Source organism: Pseudorca crassidens, chromosome 1 (genome assembly GCF_039906515.1).
Source record: "Pseudorca crassidens isolate mPseCra1 chromosome 1, mPseCra1.hap1, whole genome shotgun sequence".
Taxonomy (NCBI): Eukaryota; Metazoa; Chordata; class Mammalia; order Artiodactyla; family Delphinidae; genus Pseudorca; species Pseudorca crassidens.
The window spans coordinates 161,892,828-161,917,699 of NC_090296.1; the positions used below are offsets into that span (position 1 = coordinate 161,892,828).

A 24,872-nucleotide genomic window follows, 5' to 3' on the forward strand; every position below is an offset into this window, starting at 1 on the left:
ATGAGAGTTAAATTTGCCCGTCCAGACACCTCCAGCTAGTCTCTCATTGGTTCTCCCTATTCCTGTTCCTTTTCCGCAGAAATTGCAAACCGGGCCAAACAGGAGTTTAAAGGCACTGACTCTCCAAGTGGGGAGAGTTTTAGTAAAGCGTCTGGAATGTTGCACCCGAGTACCAGGGGACGAAAACTGAGACACATTTGAACACGTTTCCCGATCACACGGTGGAACATACTGTAGGTTCCACATGCATGTTTTAGGTGAAGGAAGAATCCCTTAAACCAGGAGAGTTGAGACCCATGGAATGGGTACCATGAAATATGACTTCAAAGGGTCTGCATTTGCTCACCGAACCTCACCAATCCTATCACTGCTGCGTTTATGCCGCTGTACACACGCTTGATTCTCTTTTGGAGACATATAAATCCATAGGATTTAAGATTCTTACTAGTCAGGTGTATTCTTAGGCGTTTAATATGAGATGTAGAGTCCACTTCGTTGAGCAAGGAGTAGCTCTTGTCTATTACATATTTGGCTTATGGAACGGTATCTGTGCTAATTTCAATCTCTGGTTTTATGCAGCACCCCAACTCACCTTTCCCCTTAAGCAAGCATAAGTTGGTTTTCTACTTTTGAGACCCTGTTCTGTTTTGTAATTCAGTTCCTGTGTAGCCAAGTTTACATTCCGTGTAGTAGTGATATCTTATGATGTTTCTTTTTCTGTGTGACTTATTTCACTTAGAATCATCGTACCTGAATCCACTCATTATGCTGCTACGGGCCTGATGATATACATTTCATTGCTGAGTGATATTGCATTTTACGTAAGTACCACAACTTCTTTATCCATTTTTCACTTTCTGTGTTATTGAACTTGTACCGTAAACGAGGTTCTTGTAAACAGAGCCGTCCCAAACTTTGGGGTGGCTGTGTCTTTTTGATTTTAATTTCCCTAAGCTATAGGACCATAAGTGGAAGTGCCCTAGGCTCTGTTGCTTTGTTTTTTAGATGTTTCAGGAAACACCATACACTTCTCCAGAGTGGCTGTTGGCAATTTACATCCCGCCCATCAGCATAACAAGGCTCCCAGTTCTCCATGGCCTGTCCTGCCTTTCTGGATTTTATACATTTTTCAGATGGCCCTTTTGACTGGGGAGCAGTGAGACTTCATTGTAGTGCAGATTTCCTTTGCAAGCTTGCTTGGTTGGCCATAAAGGGCGTATGCGTTTTTTCTTGAATATATTCAGGAAAAAACGCATACGCCCTTTTTGGCCAAGTGCATCATTGTGGACGTTCTGCCTCTTTTCCTATGCTTTACATGCAATTCCAGTCTACCTCCTGAAATTGGTTTCCTGCAATTCTGCCCCGCTTTCAAGTCCTCTTGGCAGCCTTATTTCAATATATTTTTGGACGATAGCTGTCATTTATAACTCTGCAGGTTTGTGAATTACAGTGCCCCTGAGCTCCTTTCTTCAACTCGCTTTCTTGTGAGCTGGCCGCAACACCGCAGGATTGCTTCAGGCCCTAGTGTGGTTCCGGCATGGCACACTGAGCCTTTGGTTAATTCCTCTTCCTGGTGGGAAATGAGAGTTAAATTTGCCCGTCCAGACACCTCCAGCTAGTCTCTCATTGGTTCTCCTTATTCCTGTTCATTTTCCGCAGAAATGGCAAACTGGGCCAAACAGGAGGTTAAAGGCACTGACTCTCCAAGTGGGGAGAGTGTTAGTAAAGCGACTGGAATGTTGCACCCGAGTACCAGGGGACGAAAACTGAGACGCATTTGAACACGTTTCCCGATCACATGGTGGATCATACTCTGGGTTCCACATGCATGTTTTAGCTGAAGGAAGAATCCCTTAAACCTGGAGAGTTGAGACCCATGGAATGGGTACCATGCAATATGACCTCAAAGGGTCTGCATTTGCTCACCGAACCTCACCCATCCTATCACTGCTGCGTTTATGCCGCTGTACACACGCTTGATTCTCTTTCGGAGACATAGAAATCTATAGGTTTTAAGATTCTTACTGGTCAGGTATATTCTTAGGCGTTTAATATGGGGTGTAGAGTCCACTTCGTTGAGCAAGGAGTAGCTCTTGTCTATTACATATTTGGCTTATGGAACGGTATCTGTGCTAATTTCAATCTCTGGTTTTATGCAGCACCCCAACTCACCTTTCCCCTTAAGCAAGCATAAGTTGGTTTTCTACATTTGAGACCCTGTTCTGTTTTGTAATTCAGTTCCTGTGTAGCCAAGTTTACATTCCGTGTAGTAGTGATATCTTATGATGTTTCTTTTTCTGTGTGACTTATTTCACTTAGAATCATCGTACCTGAATCCACTCATTATGCTGCTACGGGCCTGATGATATACATTTCATTGCTGAGTGATATTGCATTGTACGTAAGTACCACAACTTCTTTATCCATTTTTCACTTTCTGTGATATTGAACTTGTACTGTAAACGAGGTTCTTGTAAACAGAGCCGTCCCAAACTTTGGGGTGGCTGTGTCTTTTTGATTTTAATTTCCCTAAGCTATAGAACCGTAAGTGGAAGTGCCCTAGGCTCTGTTGCTTTGTTTTTTAGATGTTTCAGGAAACACCATACACTTCTCCAGAGTGGCTGTTGGCAATTTACATCCCGCCCATCAGCATAACAAGGCTCCCAATGCTCCATGGCCTGTCCTGCCTTTCTGGATTTTACACTTTTTTCAGATGGCCCTTTTGACTGGGGGGCAGTGAGACTTCATTGTAATGCAGATTTCATTTGCAAGCTTGCTTGGTTGGCCAAAAAGGGCGTATGCGTTTTTTCCTGAATATATTCAGGAAAAAACGCATACGCCCTTTTTGGCCAAGTGCATCATTGTGGACGTTCTGCCTCTTTTCCTATGCTTTACATGCAATTCCAGTCTACCTCCTGAAATCGGTTTCCTGCAATTCTGCCCCGCTTTCAAGTCCTCTTGGCAGCCTTACTTCAATATATTTTTGGACGATAGCTGTCATTTATAACTCTGCAGGTTTGTGAATTACAGTGCCTCTGAGCTCCTTTCTTCAACTCGCTTTCTTGTGAGCTGGCTGCAACACCGCAGCATTGCTTCAGGCCCTAGTGTGGTTCCGGCATGGCACGCTGAGCCTTTGGTTAATTCCTCTTCCTGGTGGGAAATGAGAGTTAAATTTGCCCGTCCAGGCACCTCCAGCTAGTCTCTCATTGGTTCTCCCTATTCCTGTTCATTTTCCGCAGAAATGGCAAACTGGGCCAAACAGGAGGTTAAAGGCACTGACTCTCCAAGTGGGGAGAGTGTTAGTAAAGCGTCTGGAATGTTGCACCCGAGTACCAGGGGACGAAACCTGAGACACATTTGAACACGTTTCCCAATCACACGGTGGATCATACTCTGGGTTCCACATGCATGTTTTAGCTGAAGGAAGAATCCCTTAAACCTGGAGAGTTGAGACCCATGGAATGGGTACCATGCAATATAAATTCAAAGGTTCTGCATTGGCTCACCGAACCTCACCAATCTTATCACTGCTGCGCTTTTGCCACTGTACACACGCTTGATTCTCTTTTGGAGACATATAAATCCATAGATTTTAAGATTCTTACTAGTCAGGTATATTCTTAGACGTTTAATATGGGGTATTCAGTCCTCTTCGTTGAGCAAAGAATAGCTCTTGTCTATTACATATTTGGCTTATGGAACGGTATCTGTGCTAATTTCAATCTCTGGTTTTATGCAGCACCCCAACTCACCTTTCCCCTTAAGCAAGCATAAGTTGGTTTTCTACATTTGAGACCCTGTTCTGTTTTGTAATTCTGTTCCTGTGTAGCCAAGTTTACATTCCGTGTAGTAGTGATATCTTATGATGTTTCTTTTTCTGTGTGACTTATTTCACTTAGAATCATCGTACCTGAATCCACTCATTATGCTGCTACGGGCCTGATGACATAGATTTCATTGCTGAGTGATATTGCATTGTATGTACCTACCACAACTTCTTTATCCATTTTTCACTTTCTGTGATATTGAACTCGTACTGTAAACGAGGTTCTTGTAAACAGAGCTGTCCCAAACTTTGGGGTGGCTGTGCCTTTTTGATTCTAATTTCCCTAAGCTATAGGACCATAAGTGGAAGTGCCCTAGGCTCTGTTGCTTTGTTTTGTAGATGTTTCAGGAAACACCATACACTTCTCCAGAGTGGCTGTTGGCAATTTACATCTCGCCCATCAGCATAATAAGGCTCCCAGTTCTCCATGGCCTGTCCTGCCTTTCTGGATTTTACACTATTTTCCGATGGCCCTTTTGACCGGGGGGCAGTGAGACTTCATTGTAGTGCAGATTTCCTTTGCAAGCTTGCTTGGTTGACCAAAAAGTGCGTATGCGTTTTTTCCTGAATATATTCAGGAAAAAACGCATACGCCCTTTTTGGCCAAGTGCATCATTGTGGACGTTCTGCCTCTTTTCCTATTTTTTACATGTAATTCCAGTCTACCTCCTGAAATCGGTTTCCTACAATTCTGCCCCGCTTTCAAGTCCTCTTGGCAGCCTTACTTCAGTATATTTTTGGACGATAGCTGTCATTTATAACTCTGCAGGTTTGTGAATTACAGTGCCCCTGAGCTCCGTTCTTCAACTCAATTTCTTGTGAGCTGGCCGCAACACCGCAGGATTGCTTCAGGCCCTAGTGTGGTTCCGGCATGGCACGCTGAGCCTTTGGTTAATTCCTCTTCCTGGTGGGAAATGAGAGTTAAATTTGCCCGTCCAGACACCTCCAGCTAGTCTCTCATTGGTTCTCCCTATTCCTGTTCATTTTCCGCAGAAATTGCAAACTGGGCCAAAAAGGAGGTTAAAGGCACTGACTCTCCAAGTGGGGAGAGTGTTAGTAAAGCGTCTGGAATGTTGCACACGAGTACCAGGGGACGAAAACTGACACATTTGAACACGTTTCCCAATCACACGGTGGATCATACTCTGGGTTCCACATGCATGTTTTAGCTGAAGGAAGAATCCCTTAAACCTGGAGAGTTGAGACCCATGGAATGGGTACCATGCAATATGATTTCATAGGGTCTGCATTGTTCACCGAACCTCACCAAACCTATCACTGCAGCATTTATGCCACTGTACACACGCTTGATTCTCTTTCGGAGACATATAAATCCATAGGTTTTAAGATTCTTACTAGTCAGGTATATTCTTAGGCGTTTAATATGGGGTGTAGAGTTCACTTCGTTGAGCAAGGAGTAGCTCTTGTCTATTACATATTTGGCTTATGGAACGGTATCTGTGCTAATTTCAATCTCTGGTTTTATGCAGCACCCCAACTCACCTTTCCCCTTAAGCAAGCATAAGTTGGTTTTCTACATTTGAGACCCTGTTCTGTTTTGTAATTCAGTTCCTGTGTAGCCAAGTTTACATTCCGTGTAGTAGTGATATCTTATGATGTTTCTTTTTCTGTGTGACTTATCTCACTTAGAATCATCGTACCTGAATCCACTCATTATGCTGCTATGGGCCTGATGACATAGATTTCATTGCTGAGTGATATTGCATTGTACGTAAGTACCACAACTTCTTTATCCATTTTTCACTTTCTGTGATATTGAACTTGTACTGTAAACGAGGTTCTTGTAAACAGAGCCGTCCCAAACTTTCGGGTGGCTGTGTCTTTTTGATTTTAATTTCCCTAAGCTATAGGACCGTAAGTGGAAGTGCCCTAGGCTCTGTTGCTTTGTTTTTTAGATGTTTCAGGAAACACCATACACTTCTCCAGAGTGGCTGTTGGCAATTTACATCCCGCCCATCAGCATAACAAGGCTCCCAATTCTCCATGGCCTGTCCTGCCTTTCTGGATTTTACACTTTTTTCAGATGGCCCTTTTGACTGGGGGGCAGTGAGACTTCATTGTAATGCAGATTTCCTTTGCAAGCTTGCTTGGTTGGCCAAAAAGGGCGTATGCGTTTTTTCCTGAATATATTCAGGAAAAAACGCATACGCCCTTTTTGGCCAAGTGCATCATTGTGGACGTTCTGCCTCTTTTCCTATGCTTTACATGCAATTCCAGTCTACCTCCTGAAACCGGTTTCCTGCAATTCTGCCCCGCTTTCAAGTCCTCTTGGCAGCCTTACTTCAATATATTTTTGGACGATAGCTGTCATTTTTAACTCTGCAGGTTTGTGAATTACAGTGCCCCTGAGCTCCTTTCTTCAACTCGCTTTCTTGTGAGCTGGCCGCAACACCGCAGGATTGCTTCAGGCCCTAGTGTGGTTCCGGCATGGCACGCTGAGCCTTTGGTTAATTCCTCTTCCTGGTGGGAAATGAGAGTTAAATTTGCCCGTCCAGACACCTCCAGCTAGTCTCTCATTGGTTCTCCCTATTCCTGTTCCTTTTCCGCAGAAATTGCAAACTGGGCCAAACAGGAGTTTAAAGGCACTGACTCTCCAAGTGGGGAGAGTTTTAGTAAAGCGTCTGGAATGTTGCACCCGAGTACCAGGGGACGAAAACTGAGACACATTTGAACACGTTTCCCGATCACACGGTGGATCATACTCTGGGTTCCACATGCATGTTTTAGGTGAAGGAAGAATCCCTTAAACCTGGAGAGTTGAGACCCATGGAATGGGTACCATGAAATATGACTTCAAAGGGTCTGCATTTGCTCACCGAACCTCACCAATCCTATCACTGCTGCGTTTATGCCGCTGTACACACGCTTGATTCTCTTTTGGAGACATATAAATCCATAGGATTTAAGATTCTTACTAGTCAGGTGTATTCTTAGGCGTTTAATATGACATGTAGAGTCCACTTCGTTGAGCAAGGAGTAGCTCTTGTCTATTACATATTTGGCTTATGGAACGGTATCTGTGCTAATTTAAATCTCTGGTTTTATGCAGCACCCCAACTCACCTTTCCCCTTAAGCAAGCATAAGTTGGTTTTCTACATTTGAGACCCTGTTCTGTTTTGTAATTCAGTTTCTGTGTAGGCAAGTTTACATTCCGTGTAGTAGTGATATCTTATGATGTTTCTTTTTCTGTGTGACTTATTTCACTTAGAATCATCGTACCTGAATCCACTCATTATGCTGCTACGGGCCTGATGATATAGATTTCATTGCTGAGTGATATTGCATTGTACGTAAGTACCACAAATTCTTTATCCATTTTTCGCTTTCTGTGATATTGAACTTGTACCGTAAACGAGGTTCTTGTAAACAGAGCGGTCCCAAACTTTGCGGTGGCTGTGTCTTTTTGATTTTAATTTCCCTAAGCTATAGGACCATAAGTGGAAGTGCCCTAGGCTCTGTTGCTTTGTTTTGTAGATGTTTCAGGAAACACCATACACTTCTCCAGAGTGGCTGTTGGCAATTTACATCCCGCCCATCAGCATAACAAGGTTCCCAGTTCTCCATGGCCTGTCCTGCCTTTCTGGATTTTATACATTTTGCACATGGCCCTTTTGAGAGGGGGGCAGTGAGACTTCATTGTAGTGCAGATTTCCTTTGCAAGCTTGCTTGGTTGGCCAAAAAGGGCGTATGCGTTTTTTCCTGAATATATTCAGGAAAAAACGCATACGCCCTTTTTGGCCAAGTGCATCATTGTGGACGTTCTGTCTCTTTTCCTATGCTTTACATGCAATTCCAGTCTACCTCCTGAAATCGGATTCCTGCAATTCTGCCCCGCTTTCGAGTCCTCTTGGCAGCCTTACTTCAATATATTTTTGGACGATAGCTGTCATTTTTAACTCTGCAGGTTTGTGAATTACAGTGCCCCTGAGCTCCTTTCTTCAACTCGCTTTCTTGTGAGCTGGCCGCAACACCGCAGGATTGCTTCAGGCCCTAGTGTGGTTCCGGCATGGCACGCTGAGCCTTTGGTTAATTCCTCTTCCTGGTGGGAAATGAGAGTTAAATTTGCCCGTCCAGACACCTCCAGCTAGTCTCTCATTGGTTCTCCCTATTCCTGTTCCTTTTCCGCAGAAATTGCAAACTGGGCCAAACAGGAGTTTAAAGGCACTGACTCTCCAAGTGGGGAGAGTTTTAGTAAAGCGTCTGGAATGTTGCACCCGAGTACCAGGGGACGAAAACTGAGACACATTTGAACACGTTTCCCGATCACACGGTGGATCATACTCTGGGTTCCACATGCATGTTTTAGGTGAAGGAAGAATCCCTTAAACCTGGAGAGTTGAGACCCATGGAATGGGTACCATGAAATATGACTTCAAAGGGTCTGCATTTGCTCACCGAACCTCACCAATCCTATCACTGCTGCTTTTATGCCGCTGTGCACACGCTTGATTCTCTTTCGGAGACATATAAATCCATAGGTTTTAAGATTCTTACTAGTCAGGTATATTCTTAGGCGTTTAATATGGGGTGTTGAGTCCACTTCGTTGAGCAAGGAGTAGCTCTTGTCTATTACATATTTGGCTTATGGAACGGTATCTGTGCTAATTTCAATCTCTGGTTTTATGCAGCACCCCAACTCACCTTTCCCCTTAAGCAAGCATAAGTTGGTTTTCTACATTTGAGACCCTGTTCTGTTTTGTAATTCAGATCCTGTGTAGCCATGTTTACATTCCGTGTAGTAGTGATAACTTATGATGTTTCTTTTTCTGTGTGACTTATTTCACTTAGAGTCATCGTACCTGAATCCACTCATTATGCTGCTACGGACCTGATGATATACATTTCATTGCTGAGTGATATTGCATTGTACGTAAGTACCACAACTTCTTTATCCAATTTTCGCTTTCTGTGATATTGAACTTGTACCGTAAACGAGGTTCTTATAAACAGAGCCGTCCCAAACTTTGGGGTGGCTGTGTCTTTTTGATTTTAATTTCCCTAAGCTATAGGACCATAAGTGGAAGTGCCCTAGGCTCTGTTGCTTTGTTTTTTAGATGTTTCAGGAAACACCATACACTTCTCCAGAGTGGCTGTTGGCAATTTACATCCCACCCATCAGCATAACCAGGCTCCCAGTTTTCCATGGCCTGTCCGGCCTTTCTGGATTTTACACTTTTTTCAGATGGCCCTTTTGACTGGGGGGCAGTGAGACTTCATTGTAGTGCAGATTTCCTTTGCAAGCTTGCTTGGTTGGCCAAAAAGGACGTATGCGTTTTTTCCTGAATATATTCAGGAAAAAACGCATACGCCCTTTTTGGCCAAGTGCATCATTGTGGACGTTCTGTCTCTTTTCCTATGCTTTACATGCAATTCCAGTCTACCTCCTGAAATCGGATTCCTGTAATTCTGCCCCGCTTTCGAGTCCTCTTGGTAGCCTTATTTCAATATATTTTTGGACGATAGCTGTCATTTATAACTCTGCATGTTTGTGAATTACAGTGCCCCTGAGCTCCTTTCTTCAACTCGCTTTCTTGTGAGCTGGCCGCAACACCGCAGCATTGCTTCAGGCCCTAGTGTGGTTCCGGCATGGCACGCTGAGCCTTTGGTAAATTCCTCTTCCTGGTGGGAAATGAGAGTTAAATTTGCCCGTCCAGACACCTCCAGCTATTCACTCATTGGTTCTCCCTATTCCTGTTCATTTTCTGCAGAAATTGCAAACTTGGCCAAACAGGAGGTTAAAGGCACTGACTCTCCAAGTGGGGAGAGTGTTAGTAAAGCGTCTGGAATGTTGCACCCGAGTACCAGGGGGCGGAACCTGAGACACATTTGAACACGTTTCCCGATCACACGGTGGATCATACTCTGTGTTCCACATGCATGTTTTAGCTGAAGGAAGAATCCCTTAAACCTGGAGAGTTGAGACCCATGGAATGGGTACCATGCAATATGACTTCAAAGGTTCTGCATTGGCTCACCGAACCTCACCAATCCTATCACTGCTGCGCTTATGCCACTGTACACACGCTTGATTCTCTTTCGGAGACATATAAATCCATAGGTTTTAAGATTCTTACTAGTCAGGTATATTCTTAGACGTTTAATATGGTGTGTTGAGTCCACTTCATTGAGCAAGGAGTAGCTGTTGTCTATTACATGTTTGGCTTATGGAATGGTATCTGTGCTAATTTCAGTCTCTGGTTTTATACAGCACCCCAACTCACCTTTCCCCTTAAGCAAGCATAAGTTGGTTTTCTACATTTGAGACCCTGTTCTGTTTTGTAATTCAGTTCCTGTGTAGCCATGTTTACATTCCGTGTAGTAGTGATATCTTATGATGTTTCTTTTTCTGTGTGACTTATTTCACTTAGAATCATCGTACCTGTATCCACTCATTATGCTGCTACGGGCCTGATGATGTAGATTTCATTGCTGAGTGATATTGCATTGTACGTAAGTACCACAAATTCTTTATCCATTTTTCGCATTCTGTGATATTGAACTTGTACCGTAAACGAGGTTCTTGTAAACAGAGCGGTCCCAAACTTTGGGGTGGCTGTGTCTTTTTGATTTTAATTTCCCTAAGCTATAGGACCATAAGTGGAAGTGCCCTAGGCTCTGTTGCTTTGTTTTGTAGATATTTCAGGAAACACCATACACTTCTCCAGAGTGGCTGTTGGCAATTTACATCCCGCCCATCAGCATAACAAGGCTCCCAGTTCTCCATGGCCTGTCCTGCCTTTCTGGATTTTATACATTTTTCACATGGCCCTTTTGACAGGGGGGCAGTGAGACTTCATTGTAGTGCAGATTTCCTTTGCAAGCTTGCTTGGTTGGCCAAAAAGGGCGTATGCGTTTTTTCCTGAATATATTCAGGAAAAAACGCATACGCACTTTTTGGCCAAGTGCATCATTGTGGACGTTCTGTCTCTTTTCCTATGCTTTACATGCAATTCCAGTCTACCTCCTGAAATCGGATTCCTGCAATTCTGCCCCGCTTTCGAGTCCTCTTGGCAGCCTTACTTCAATATATTTTTGGACGATAGCTGTCATTTATATCTCTGCAGGTTTGTGAATTACAGTGCCCCTGAGCTCCTTTCTTCAACTCGCTTTCTTGTGAGCTGGCCGCAACCCCGCAGCATTGCTTCAGGCCCTAGTGTGGTTCCGGCATGGCACGCTGAGCCTTTGGTTAATTCCTCTTCCTGGTGGGAAATGAGAGTTAAATTTGCCCGTCCAGACACCTGCAGCTAGTCTCTCATTGGTTCTCCCTATTCCTGTTCATTTTCCGCAGAAATTGCAAACTGGGCCAAACAGGAGGTTAAAGGCACTGACTCTCCAAGTGGGGAGAGTTTTAGTAAAGCGTCTGGAATGTTGCACCCGAGTACCAGGGGACGAAAACTGAGACACATTTGAACACGTTTCCCGATCACACGGTGGATCATACTCTGGGTTCCACATGCATGTTTTAGCTGAAGGAAGAATCCCTTAAACCTGGAGAGTTGAGACCCATGGAATGGGTACCATGCAATATGACTTCAAAGGGTCTGCATTTGCTCACCGAACCTCACCAATCCTATCACTGCTGCATTTATGCCGCTGTACACACGCTTGATTCTCTTTCGGAGACATAGAAATCCATAGGTTTTAAGATTCTTACTAGTCAGGTATATTCTTAGGCGTTTAATATGGGATGTAGAGTCCACTTCGTTGAGCATGGAGTAGCTGTTGTATATTACATGTTTGGCTTATGGAATGGTATCTGTGCTAATTTCAATCTCTGGTTTTATGCAGCACCCCAACTCACCTTTCCCCTTAAGCAAGCATAAGTTGGTTTTCTACATTTGAGACCCTGTTCTGTTTTGTAATTCAGTTCCTGTGTAGCCAAGTTTACATTCCGTGTAGTAGTGATATCTTATGATGTTTCTTTTTCTGTGTGACTTATCTCACTTAGAATCATCGTACCTGAATCCACTCATTATGCTGCTATGGGCCTGATGACATACATTTCATTGCTGAGTGATATTGCATTGTACGTAAGTACCACAACTTCTTTATCCATTTTTCACTTTCTGTGATATTGAACTTGTACTGTAAACGAGGATCTTGTAAACAGAGCCGTCCCAAACTTTGGGGTGGCTGTGTCTTTTTAATTTTAATTTCCCTAAGCTATACCACCATAAGTGGAAGTGCCCTAGGCTCTGTTGCTTTGTTTTGTAGATGTTTCAGGAAACACCATACACTTCTCCAGAGTGGCTGTTGGCAATTTACATCCCGCCCATCAGCATAACAAGGCTCCCAGTTCTCCATGGCCTGTCCTGCCTTTCTGGATTTTATACTTTTTTCAGATGGCCCTTTTAACCGGGGGGCAGTGAGACTTCATTGTAGTGCAGATTTCCTTTGCAAGCTTGCTTGGTTGGCCCAAAAGGGCGTATGCGTTTTTTCCTGAATATATTCAGGAAAAAACGCATACGCCCTTTTTGGCCAAGTGCATCATTGTGGACGTTCTGCCTCTTTTCCTATGCTTTACATGCAATTCCAGTCTACCTCCTGAAATCGGTTTCCTGCAATTATGCCCCGCTTTCAAGTCCTCTTGGCAGCCTTACTTCAATATATTTTTGGACGATAGCTGTCATTTATAACTCTGCAGGTTTGTGAATTACAGTGCCCCTGAGCTGCTTTCTTCAACTCGCTTTCTTGTGAGCTGGCCGCACCACCGCAGCATTGCTTCAGGCCCTAGTGTGGTTCCGGCATGGCATGCTGAGCCTTTGGTTAATTCCTCTTCCTGGTGGGAAATGAGAGTTAAATTTGCCCGTACAGGCACCTCCAGCTAGTCTCTCATTGGTTCTCCCTATTCCTGTTCATTTTCCGCAGAAATGGCAAACTGGGCCAAACAGGAGGTTAAAGGCACTGACTCTCCAAGTGGGGAGAGTGTTAGTAAAGCGACTGGAATGTTGCACCCGAGTACCAGGGGACGAAAACTGAGACACATTTGAACACGTTTCCCGATCACACGGTGGATCATACTCTGGGTTCCACATGCATGTTTTAGCTGAAGGAAGAATCCCTTAAACCTGGAGAGTTGAGACCCATGGAATGGGTACCATGCAATATGACCTCAAAGGGTCTGCATGTGTTCACCGAACCTCACCAATCCTATCACTGCTGCGTTTATGCCACTGTACACACGCTTGATTCTCTTTCGGAGACATAGAAATCCATAGGTTTTAAGATTCTTACTAGTCAGGTATATTCTTAGGCGTTTAATATGGTGTGTAGAGTCCACTTCGTTGAGCAAGGAGTAGCTCTTGTCTATTACATATTTGGCTTATGGAACGGTATCTGTGTTAATTTCAATCTCTGGTTTTATGCAGCACCCCAACTCACCTTTCCCCTTAAGCAAGCATAAGTTGGTTTTCTACATTTGAGACCCTGTTCTGTTTTGTAATTCATTTCCTGTGTAGCCAAGTTTACATTCCGTGTAGTAGTGATATCTTATGATGTTTCTTTTTCTGTGTGACTTATCTCACTTAGAATCATCGTACCTGAATCCACTCATTATGCTGCTATGGGCCTGATGACATAGATTTCATTGCTGAGTGATATTGCATTGTACGTCAGTAGCACAATTTCTTTATCCGTTTTTCGCTTTCTGTGATATTGAACTTGTACCGTAAACGAGGTTCTTGTAAACAGAGACGTCCCAAACTTTGGGGTGGCTGTGTCTTTTTGATTTTTATTTCCCTAAGCTATAGGACCATAAGTGGAAGTGCCCTAGGCTCTGTTGCTTTGTTTCTTAGATGTTTCAGGAAACACCATACACTTCTCCAGAGTGGCTGTTGGCAATTTACATCCCGCCCATCAGCATAACAAGGCTCCCAGTTCTCCATGGCCTGTCCTGCCTTTCTGGATTTTACACATTTTTCAGATGGCCCTTTCGACTGGGGGGCAGTGAGTCTTCATTGTAATGCAGATTTCCTTTGCAAGCTTGCTTGGTTGGCCAAAAAGGGCGTATGCGTTTTTTCCTGAATATATTCAGGAAAAAATGCATACGCCCTTTTTGGCCAAGTGCATCATTGTGGACGTTCTGTCTCTTTTCCTATGCTTTACATGCAATTCCAGTCTACCTCCTGAAATCGGATTCCTGCAATTCTGCCCCGCTTTCGAGTCCTCTTGGCAGCCTTACTTCAATATATTTTTGGACGATAGCTGTCATTTATAACTCTGCAGGTTTGTGAATTACAGTGCCCCTGAGCTCCTTTCTTCAACTCGCTTTCTGGTGAGCTGGCCGCAACACTGCAGCATTGCTTCAGGCCCTAGTGTGGTTCCGGCATGGCACGCTGAGCCTTTGGTTAATTCCTCTTCCTGGTGGGAAATGAGAGTTAAATTTGCCCGTCCAGACACCTCCAGCTAGTCTCTCATTGGTTCTCCCTATTCCTGTTCATTTTCCGCAGAAATGGCAAACTGGGCCAAACAGGAGGTTAAAGGCACTGACTCTCCAAGTGGGGAGAGTGTTAGTAAAGCGTCTGGAATGTTGCACCCGAGTACCAGGGGACGAAACCTGAGACACATTTGAACACGTTTCCCGATCACATGGTGGATCATACTCTGGGTTCCACATGCATGTTTTAGCTGAAGGAAGAATCCCTTAAACCTGGAGAGTTGAGACCCATGGAATGGGTACCATGCAATATGACTTCAAAGGGTCTGCATTTGCTCACCGAACCTCACCAATCCTATCACTGCTACGTTTATGCCGCTGTACACACGCTTGATTCTCTTTCGGAGACATAGAAATCCATAGGTTTTAAGATTCTTACTAGTCAGGTATATTCTTAGTCGTTTAATATGGGGTGTAGAGTCCACTTCGTTGAGCAAGGAGTAGCTCTTGTCTATTACATATTTGGCTTATGGAACGGTATCTGTGCTAATTTCAATCTCTGGTTTTATGCAGCACCCCAACTCACCTTTCCCCTTAAGCAAGCATAAGTTGGTTTTCTACATTTGAGACCCTGTTCTGTTTTGTAATTCAGTTCCTTTGTAGCTAAGTTTACATTCCGTGTAGTAGTGATATCTTATGATGTTTCTTTTTCTGTGTGATTTTTTTCACTTAGAATCATGGTACCTGAATCTACTCATTATGCTGCTGCGGGCCTGATGACATAGATTTCATTGCTGAGTGATATTGCATTGTACATAAGTACCACAACTTCTTTATCCATTTTTCGCTTTCTGCAATATTGAACTTGTACCATAAACGAGGTTCTTGTAAACAGAGCCGTCCCAAACTTTGGGGTGGCTGTGTCTTTTTGATTTTAATTTCCCTAAGCTATAGGACCATAAGTGGAAGTGCCCTAGGCTCTGTTGCTTTGTTTTTTAGATGTTTCAGGAAACACCATACACTTCTCCAGAGTGGCTGTTGGCAATTTACATCCCGCCCATCAGCATAACAAGGCTCCCAGTTCTCCATGGCCTGTCCTGCCTTTCTGGATTTTACACTTTTTTCAGATGCTCCTTTTGACCGGGAGGAAGTGAGACTTCATTGTAGTGCAGATTTCCTTTGCAAGCTTGCTTGGTTGGCCAAAAAGGGCGTATGCGTTTTTTCCTGAATATATTCAGGAAAAAACGCATACGCCCTTTTTGGCCAAGTGCATCATTGTCGACGTTCTGAGTGTTTTCATATGTTTTCAATGCAATTCCAGTCTACCTCCTGAAATCGGTTTCCTGCAATTCTGCCTTGCTGTCAGTGCCTCTTCATAGCCTTACCTCAATATACTTTTTGAAAATTGTTGGCCTTTTTAACTCTGCAGGTTTTTGAATTGCCGTGGCCCTTAGCTGCATTTTTCAGCTCTTATTTTTGTGATCTTGCCTCATATCCACAGGATTTCTTCAGGCCCTATTCTTCTTCTGGGGCGCCTTGCTCTGCCTTTGGTTAATTCTTCTTCCTGATGTGAATTAGAGTGACATGTTCCCATTGAAACCGCTACAGCTATTTTCTCACTGGTTCCCCCTATTCCCATTCATCCTCCGCACTAACTGCAGACTGTGCGATACCGGAACGTAAAGGCATTGACTCTCCATGTGGAGATGTTGTTAGTAAAGTGGCTGGAATGTTGATCCGGAGCCCCAGGAGAGGAAAATGAGGTGCGTTTTAGAAACCTTTCCCGATCATATGGTATACCATCCGCTGGATTTCCCATGCATGGTTTAGCTGTAGGAAGATTCCCTTCAACCTGGAGTGTTGGGACCCTTGGAATGAGTAGCATGAAGTATTGCATTAAACTTTCAGCAGTTGCTCACCAAAGCTCACCAATCCTCTCAGCCCCAAGTGTCCAGCCTTATGTCTTATCCAGCTGTGGGTTTATATGTGGTCATTCCAGGTTGCATCACAGCCCCTGAGCGAATTTTGTAAGAATTTTTCTCTCTTTCATTGTTTCTGCGTTTTGGTTTTAAAATTTATTTCTATAATGGGGTTTAGCTCATTTTCACTGCTGTGTTTGGCCGCTCTGCACACACTTGATTCCCTTATGGAGATATATCAATACATGGGTTTTAAGATTCTTATTACTCAGATATATTTCTCTGCGGTGTATAGGGTGTGTTGAGGCCAGTTCATTGAGCAAGGTGTAGATCTTGTCTAATACCTATTTGGTTTATTGAACGGTAGCTGTGCTAATTTCAAACTCTGGTTTTATGCATCACCCCACCTCTCCTTTCCCCTTAAGCTGACATAAGTGTGTTTTCTAAATGTGAGACACTGTTCTGTTTTGTAATTCATTTTTTGTGCAGCCATATTTATCCTCCCTCTATAAGTGATATCTTATGATATGTTTCTTTTTCTGTTTGACTTATTTCAAGTAGTATTATCGGACCTAAATCCACTCTTTATCCTTCTACTAGCCTTATTACATTGATTTCATGGTGAAGAGATATTCCATTGTACATAAGTACCACATTTTCTTTATCCATTGTTCTCTTTCCTGGGATATTTAAGGTGTACTGAAGTTGAGGTTCTTGTAAACAGAGTAGCCCTAAACTGTGGTGTGCTTGTGTCTTGTTGATTTTTAGACTTCCCTAGATATACTTCCGTGATTGGAAGTGCCCTATGCTCTGTAGCTCTGTTTTTTAGATGATTTAGGAACCACCATACACTTCTCCAGAGTGGCTCTCGGCAGTTCACACACTGTCCATCAGCGTATAAAGGCTCCCTGTTCTCCATGGCCTGTCCTGCATTTCTGGTTTTTACAATTTTTTCGGATGGCCCTTTTGACCGGTGGGAAATGAGACTTCTTTGTTGTGCACATTTGCATTGCTTGCTTGCTTGGTTGCCCATAAAGTGCGTATGCGTTTTTTCCTGGATATATTCAGGAAAAAACGCATACTCCCTTATGGGCCAACTGCATCATTGTCGAAATTCTGCCGCTTTTCATGTGCTTTAAAGACGAGTCCAATCTATCTCTTGAAATCTGTTTCTTGCAATTCTGTCTTGCATTCAGATCCTCTTCTTTGCCTTACCTCAACATATTTTGGGACGTTAGTTTTCATTTATAACTCTGCAGGTTTGTGAATTGCAGTGACCCTGAGCTCCATTTTTTAAGTTGCTCTTTTGTGAGCTGGCCTCAAAGCCGCAGGATTGCTTCAGGCCCTATTTTGGCTCCGGCGAGGCGGGCTGAGCCTTTTTTTAATTCTTATTCTTAATGGGAAATTAGAGTGACATGTGCCCGTCCAAACCCCTACAACTATTCTCTCATTGGTTCCCCCTCTTCCCGTTCATCCTCCTCACAATTTGCAAAATGTGTGAAACAGAAGTTTAAATGTGCTGATTCTCTAAGTGGGGAGATTCTAAGTAACGTGGCTGGAATGATGAACAGGAGCACCAGGAGAGGATAAATGAGGTGCATTTTAGACACATCTCCCGATCACATGGTGTACAGTCCTCTGGGTTTTCCATGCATGTTTTCGCTGTAGGAAGATCCCTTGAACCTGCAGATTTGGGACCCATTGAATGGGTACCAGGTAGTATTACTTTAAAGGGTGTGCATTTCCTCACCCAACCTCATATTTCTCTTAGCGCAAACAGTTTCCAGCCTTATGTCTCATCCTGCTGTGGGTCTAGATGTGTTCAATCCATGTTGCATCACCGTCCCTGAGGAAAAGTTGTAAGAGGTTTTCTCTGTCTCTCTGTCGTTTATTTTTTTCAATTTATTACTATATTGGTTACAGCTGATTTTCAAAGCTCTGTTTCTTGCTGCTGTACATCCACTTGATTCACATACAGAGAGACATCAATAAATTCTTTTTCAGATTCTTACCAGTCATATATATTCTTTTCCAGTGACTTGAGTGTGCTGAGTGCAGTTCTTTTAGCTACCGTGTAGGCCTTGTTGATTATCAGTTTGGTATTTGGAATGGTATCTTTGCTAATTTCAACCTCCTGGATGATGCCTCACCCCTCCCCACCTTTCCCGTTTAGCAGCCTTACGCGTGTTTTCTACATATTTGACTATGTTTTTGTTTTGTAATTTATTTCATGTGTAGCCATTTTGGATTCCACCTTTAAGTGATATCTTATGATATGTGTCTTTTTCTTTTTGAGTTATGTCACTTAGAATGATCATACGTAACTCCTCCGGAGTTGTTACAACTGGCCATATTTCATTGACTTCCAGGCTGAGTAATATTCCACTCTACATAAGTACCACATCTCTATCCATTTCTTCCCTCCAGAGACATTTAAGTTATATCCTAGTCGAGGATCTTTTAAACAGAGAGGCAGTAAACATTGGGGTGCCTGTGTCCTCTCGATTTTTGTTTTTCCCAAGACATACGCCCATGAGTGCAAGTGCCCTATGCTCTGTAGCTCATTTTTTAGATGCTTTAGTAAACATAATACACTTCTCCAGAATGGCCATTGGCAATATACATTTCCACTATAAGCCTCACAGGGCTCCCTCTTCTCCTTGTCCTGTCCTGCATTTCTGGTGTTTACACTTTATGAGGATGGCTCTTCTGACTGATGCGAAGTGATATCTTTTGTAGTATTGATTTCCAGTGCCCACCTGTTTGGTTGGCTAAAAAAGTGTATGCCCTTTTCTTGAATATATACAGAAAAAAACGCATACAGCCTTTTTGGCCAACTGCAATGTTGGCAATGTTCAGCCCCTTTTCTTGTGCTTAATGGTGAGTCCTTTCTACCTCCTCAAATCCCTTTCCTGCCATTCTCCCTTGCTTACCAATCCTTTTCTCTGACTTTCCTCAAGACATTTTTCAGTGATAGATATTTTCAACTCTGCAGTTTTGTGAATTTTACTGCCCCTGAGTTCCATTGTTCAACTTGTGTTTATGGGAACTGGCCACAAAGCAGTGGGATTTCCTCAAGCCCTATACTGTTTCCATGGGCAACCCTAGCCTTTGGTCAATTCGTCTTCCTGATTGGAAATTAGAGTGACATGTGCCTGTCTGAACACCTAGGACTTGTCTCTCATTGTTCCTCATCCTTCCGCTTCATCCTCTGGACAAATTCCAAACTGTATGCAACAGGATGTTGACAGTGCTGACATCTCCAAGTGGGGAGACTGTTAGTAAAGACGCTGGAGGGGTGAACCCGAGCACCAGGAGATGAGGAGATGAGATGCCTTTTCCAAACTCTTCCCGATCAGACGGTATACCATCCTCTGTGTGTGACAGACATGTTTTAGCAGTAGGAAGAGTCCCATTCATGTAAGGAGAACACCAGGGCTTTTTCAAAATCAGTGTCTCCCCGAAACCCAAACTGGGGAATTTTTTAAGCTACGGCTACACATATGTTCATTAAGGGCCTTGGGAAGTAGGCAGAGTCCAAACTTTAGATGATTGAAGTCTTCAGGGTCAGAAGCACTCACCACTGGCTTCCCTTAGGTTACACTTTAACTGTCATTGATAGATGATGTCAATAAAAATATCTATTCTTTTTCCGATTATTTCCCCTTATAGGTTATTGCAAAATATTGAGTGTAGTTCCCTGTGCTATACAGTGGTTCCTTGTTGATGATCTATTTTATACATAGCAGTGTGTATGTGTTAATTCCAAACTGTTAATTTATCCCTCCTCCCACCTTTCCCCTTTGGTAATAATAAATTATAAGATTTTATACTTCTCAGAAATGGGGGAGCTGAAAGAGAGGTATCATTTTCAATGGAAAAGCATTTAAAACAAGATTGAAGCTTTAACCAAGATTATTAGATGTACATCCTTGGAAAGAAATCACTTCATTTCTCTAATATTGACCTGACAAATAAGACAAACCTTTTCACTGAACTTGCTTATGATAAAGTGATGGAAATATCAAATGGAAGTGTTAGAAACATCTTATTTTACCCGAGCCTTATAAACTGTTCTATGTTAACTACAGTTTGGCTCACACATCTGTTCATTGAAGTTACAATAGTCTCAATTTCTGTTACTGATCCTCCAGAGTGGACCCCAACAAGTGTCCCCCTGCCCAGTGTCATTGGGGCCAACAGATCGAGACTGAGTTTGGTTCACAAGCAAAGGAAACTTTATATTTTGATCAGAGAATGGAGAGGTGAGAGCATGCACTACCCCGTGGGCTGTGGGCTGGGCTGCTGTGTAGAGATCCTGTCAGAGTCAGTGGGAGGGAGGGGGCGGAGCACTCGAGGGCCGGGTTGGCTGCAGCTCAGGCTCTATATCTCGGAGTCTGCACTGGGCCCCAGGAGCTGAGGTGTCGACCCAGCCATTCTGCACTAGGAAATCTGGTCTGAAGTGCCGGGTGTGGAACCTCTGCATGCGGGACCCTAGGAGCACGTGAAATTAGACAAAGCACAAAGGATAAAAAAGGTCAGACTTGACTTTATTGCCCAGATTCTATTTTTATCTCCCAGGGATTTTTAATGGGCTTTGCTGGGGACAAACCCCTCCTCTGCCTTTTGTCCCATTCCTCATTCTTGGAGTGCTGAGGGTGCAGACCCTTCTTCTGTAACTGCTGAGTGCTGAGTTGGGAGCCCTCATACCAGGGGATGAGGGTCAGAACTTCTCCCCAGCAGCCTCCAGGTGACGTTGATTGGCCCCAGGACCCCTGCCTCCCTGCTCGTCCGCCTGAGCACCAGCATTGGAAGTGTTATAGATTCTAATGACCTTTAAGGGTTCAGGAAAGAGATGTGCTGTGGGGACGCTGTGGGGGCCGGTTTCACCCCACCCCACATTTGTTTGGCCACCTTAGGCTGACCGTTTCTGCCAGCCTAGATGCTCTGACCAGTAGTCTGCTCTTTCTTCAATTAGGCCCCTGAATTAACGTAAAAACAGCACCAGGTGTCAGAGCCCTGCCCGCTCAACTCCCAGACAGTCCAGGGTCAGTGGTGATCAAGGACCATGATGGCCACTGAGTCAACAGCCTTTTGAAGTAAACAGGAGTCCAGCCGGTCTTATTGGCCACCATCATCACGGTGTCTGTAGGCTTTTCTATGGTGACAGTGTGATATACGTTTCCCCCGCCAAGATTATTATCTCCCCTCCGGGTGCAGTAAGTCCTGCAAGCAGTAGTCTACTCATTCGGGACACACTATTGTTGTTTTATGAGAGAAACTCCAGGTCAAGTGATGTTCACACGAGTCGTCATGGTGCCCTGTTGCCCCCGGTTATCTCTCTGGATGTTGGAGTTGGAGGGCCTCCTCACTCGAGGTCGGTGTGCCCACGGAGCGAACCCTGCAACTTCAGGGCATGGTTGGTGATTAGGATCACCACGTGGGGTCCTTTTCCCTTAGGAGGGAGGTGGCCTTTTGGGCTGCTGATTTCCAGGTTTTTAGATACCGCCAGTATCTTGGCCAGATGTGGCAGTGGGCCAAGCCCCTTGGTGACTCTATTTTATCCTACCTGGATGGCATTCTTGCATTGTTCCATTTCAAGTGGTCCCAGTTTTTGCACTAATTCTCCAATGGCGACTCACCTTTCACCGGGAATGGAAAGGTCAAAGGGTTTAGCTCAATTAGGGAGTTCCAGGGCAAGGGTCTGAATTGACTGCTCTTTCCATTCTTGAAAGGCCACTTCTGGATTCTGTTCAAAAGGATCATCATCTTTTCCTTTCAGTGTTTCATATAGAGGCCCAGCTAGTAGACTGTAGTTAGGGATCCAGAAGCAGCAAACCCTGGCCTCCCCAGGAACCCCTAAGCTGTCTTCTAGTTTTAGAAAGGGGTAAGGCTGCAAATGGTTTCTTCCCTTTCCTGGGATGGGCTTCTCCGACCTTGTGTGAGAATGAAGCCCAGGCAGGTCACCGCAGTCTGTGATATTTGAGCTTTTTCTTGGACAACTTCTATCCTTTATTGGCTTGGTAGTTCAGAGGCCTCCTTAGTAGGGCTGGCGATCAGAATGTCGTCTGCATATTGAAGGAGGGTTTCCTTTTCTAGAGGTAGAACTTTTCGGTCTTTAGCTAAGCTTTCCCCAAAGATGGTGTGGGAATTTTTGAACCCTTGGGGCAAGACGGCCCGGAAGTATTGTTTTAGTTGTATGTTGAGTCCTGCCACTCACAAGCCAAAATTTCTTGTGACTCTGGGACTAATGGAATACAAAAGAAGGCATCATTGAAGACTAATACAGAATACCATGTCCTGGTGGTTGGTAGAATGACCAGCAGGGTGTAGGAAATGGAGCAACTGGAGGTATATCCTCGGTGGCTTCACTGACTGTCCTGACATCCTTTACCAGGTCCCCAGCAGCCCATGGGGCTCTCGTGGTCAGGCCAATCCCAGGATATGGAGCTCTCCTGGGCAGGTACCCCACCCCCAACCCAGCCCACGGGGCTCTCATGGTCAGGCCTCTCCCAGGATACAGAGCTACCCTTGCAGGTACCGTGGCAGGGCTGGGCACACAGGAACTGTGCACATAGCCCTCATTGAAGAGCACCCCCATCTCACCTGTCGCTCAGAGCTGACACAGAGCACCTCAGAGCAGGACTTGAACTAACAAACAGCAGCTCCGACAGGTCTGTGACCCTGGGCATCACTCTGTGTGGCCTCCCTCCACCTGGTCTTCCAGAGACTTCCACTGCACCCGGGGCACCAAGCCTCTGTCTCCAACCACCACCCACCCCTCCTCTCCCTGACTCCTGGGTTCCTCTCATTAGGAGAGGGTTTTCTTGAAGTTGTCTCCCACTCATGGGCCAGATAAAATGATTAGAAAACAAGCCAAAGCTGCAGCCCCTTGTCTATCCTGACTCTCAGGAGCCCACACCTGTTCCTTGGACCTGGCCGGTTCAGCAAGTTCCATTTTCTGCAACTGTGAGCCCCTGAGGGGTGATGATTGGCTGACCTGGGCAGCCTTACCATGCCGGCCAGCCCTCCCCAGGTGTGCCTGGGTTGAGATCAATATAAATACCACTCCAGGCAGCAAGAGCCCCTGCAGCTGTGCCTGACGCCATTTTCTCTGCCCTGTCAGCAGTCTCGGGGCTGGGCTGGTGGGAGGGAGTGAGAGGCCACGGCTTTGTGGGTGGCCCAGTGTGAGTGGGGCTCTGCTGGACTTTCTGCAGCAGTTGCCAGGCTGCCACCTGCTAAAGAAGAGGATGTGTCACCCATACCTGCTGCTGGAATTTCTCCCTGGGCAGAGGTGAGGAAGGAAAAAAGCAGTGGGGGCAGGGACAGGACGGGTATCTCAGGCAGGGAAATGGAAATCTTCCAGAAGAGCACCCAGGGCCAGGACCATCCTGGCTGGCCTGCAGGCACCAAGTCAGCTGGCATGCTGTCACTCGTGTGGCTCCATGGCCCTTCCTCTAGGCTTTCAAGTCCTTGTATATATTCAGGTGTTTTACCTGGGAAGGGTGGGAACAGTTCAGCAGCAACTGGCCTGGGGCTCAGCTCACGTTCACTCACAGATGCCTCGGCACAGTGCCCCAGCTTTGCAATGAGTACGCTTGTGTGGGGGCTGCTGGCTGAATGGGAGACGATTCCCCACCACTGACCAACTTCAGAATTGTTTACAACTGGAGCAAGTGCCCTGATACGGTTTTCCTCTGAGTAACTGGTGGGTTCTGTTTTTTTTTTTCTCTTTTTCGTTTTTGGTTCAAGGTAGATTTTATTCCTCTTTTTTGTATTTACAGATATAAGCATGGAAATAATTTATTCATATAAATACATGTATGTGAAGGGAATAATTGTTTTTTCTGTTTTATTTTTTAAATTTTATTTCTTTTTAATTTTGAATTTTATTTTATATTTTTATACAGCAGGTTCTTATTGGTTATCTATTTTATACATATAAATGTTTACATGCCAATCCCAATCTCTCAGCTCCTCCCACCACCACCCCCCCAAGAGCTTTCCCCCCTTGTTGTCCATACGATTGTTGTCTACATCTGTTGCTCTATTTATGCCTTGCAAAACGGTTAATCTGTACAGTTTTTCTAGGTTCCACATATATGCATGAATATACAAGATTTGTTTTTCTCTTTCTGACTTACTTCACTCTGTATGACAGTCTCTAGATCCATCGACGTCTCTACAAATGACCCAATTTCATTCCTTTCATGGCTTAGTAATATTCCATTTTATATATGTACCACATCTTTATGCATTCGTCTGTCTGTGGGCATTTAGGTTGCTTCCATTACCTCGATATTGTAAATAGTGATGCAATGAACATTGCGGTGAATGTCTCTTTTTGATTTCTGGTTTTGTCTGGGTATATGTCCAGTACTGGGATTGCTGTATCATATGGTAATTCTATTATTAGTTTCTTAAGACTCCATATTGTTCTCCATAGTGACTGTATCAATTTATATTCCCAACAATAGTGGAAGAGGTTTCCTTTTCCCCACACCCTTTCCAGCAATTGTTGTTTGTAGATTTTCAGATGATGCCCATTCTAACAGGTGTGAGGTGATACCTCATTGTTGAGTCCATTTCGTTGAGCAAGGGGTAGGTCTTGTCTATTACATATTTGGCTTATGGAACGGTATCTGTGCTAATTTCAAACTTTGGTTTTATGCAGCACCCCAACTCACCTTTCCCCTTAAGCAAGCATAAGTTGGTTTTCTAAACTTGAGA

The 24,872-nt window shown here is 44.3% G+C and overlaps 1 long non-coding RNA gene across 3 annotated transcripts in view; it reads left to right on the plus strand.

Moving 5' to 3' along the window:
* Window positions 1-754: 754 nt before the first annotated feature.
* LOC137203743 (uncharacterized) overlaps window positions 755-24,872 on the plus strand; it is a 190,122-nt gene continuing 166,004 nt past the window's right edge. For all 3 annotated transcript variants that reach the window (XR_010933291.1, XR_010933295.1, XR_010933284.1), the window contains exon 1: window positions 755-821. This is a non-coding gene — a long non-coding RNA (uncharacterized lncRNA). The remainder of the gene's footprint in view (window positions 822-24,872) is intronic.